Here is a 797-nt window from a genome sequence, read left to right as displayed (position 1 = left end):
ATTTCACGTGAATAGAAACTGGTAGGAATCAGTGTCCCTTCCTGGTTTAGTTCAACACTTCCCCTTTTCTTCATCATTATTATTATTATTTTATACTTTATTATGTCAGTTCATCTCTTTGATATATTTTGTTTTTTTGAACATCTTGACACAATTTTTGACCTTTTTAATTTAAACAAATAAAACAAACAAACAAACAAACAAACACACAGTGCATACATAAACAATAAAGTAAGTACCAGTATAGATGTTACTAATCATAGCGTATCCAGCCATACATATTTACTTATACATACAAATTTATACATACATCAAATTAAACCTGGAGTGTCATTTAATAACATCACATGACTCCACACACGTGATGTCATAGACTGGAGCAGGGAAAAGTCCAGTTAAAGGTCAGTGACAAAGGATTTCGAGTAATTTAATGTTCAGGATATAAATGTGTCATAAATGAAAAAATGCTCCCAATTTTTTTTTTTTTTAAAATCAGATTGTGTTTATGATATATCCATGCCACAAAATATGTTATAATATGATGGAAACATGTTTCATGTTTTTTTGGGTTTTTTTATATTCAGTCATTTTTTCATCGTCCCACTTTGTAGAATGTGGTTATACTAATGTGGGACAGTCATATATGTTGTTAAACTGGTCAAATACGCATTTAAATACATTAAATGTGCAACATCAATAGTTATTCAGGGGTCTTAGTGTTATAATGCTTAATTTTTACTTATTTTTATGCAGGTTACAAATTATATTATTACTTATATTAATACACACATAATACA

Source organism: Thunnus albacares, chromosome 15 (genome assembly GCF_914725855.1).
Source record: "Thunnus albacares chromosome 15, fThuAlb1.1, whole genome shotgun sequence".
In the NCBI taxonomy this organism is placed as follows: domain Eukaryota; kingdom Metazoa; phylum Chordata; class Actinopteri; order Scombriformes; family Scombridae; genus Thunnus; species Thunnus albacares.
Note: the sequence above shows the minus strand (reverse complement) of the source record.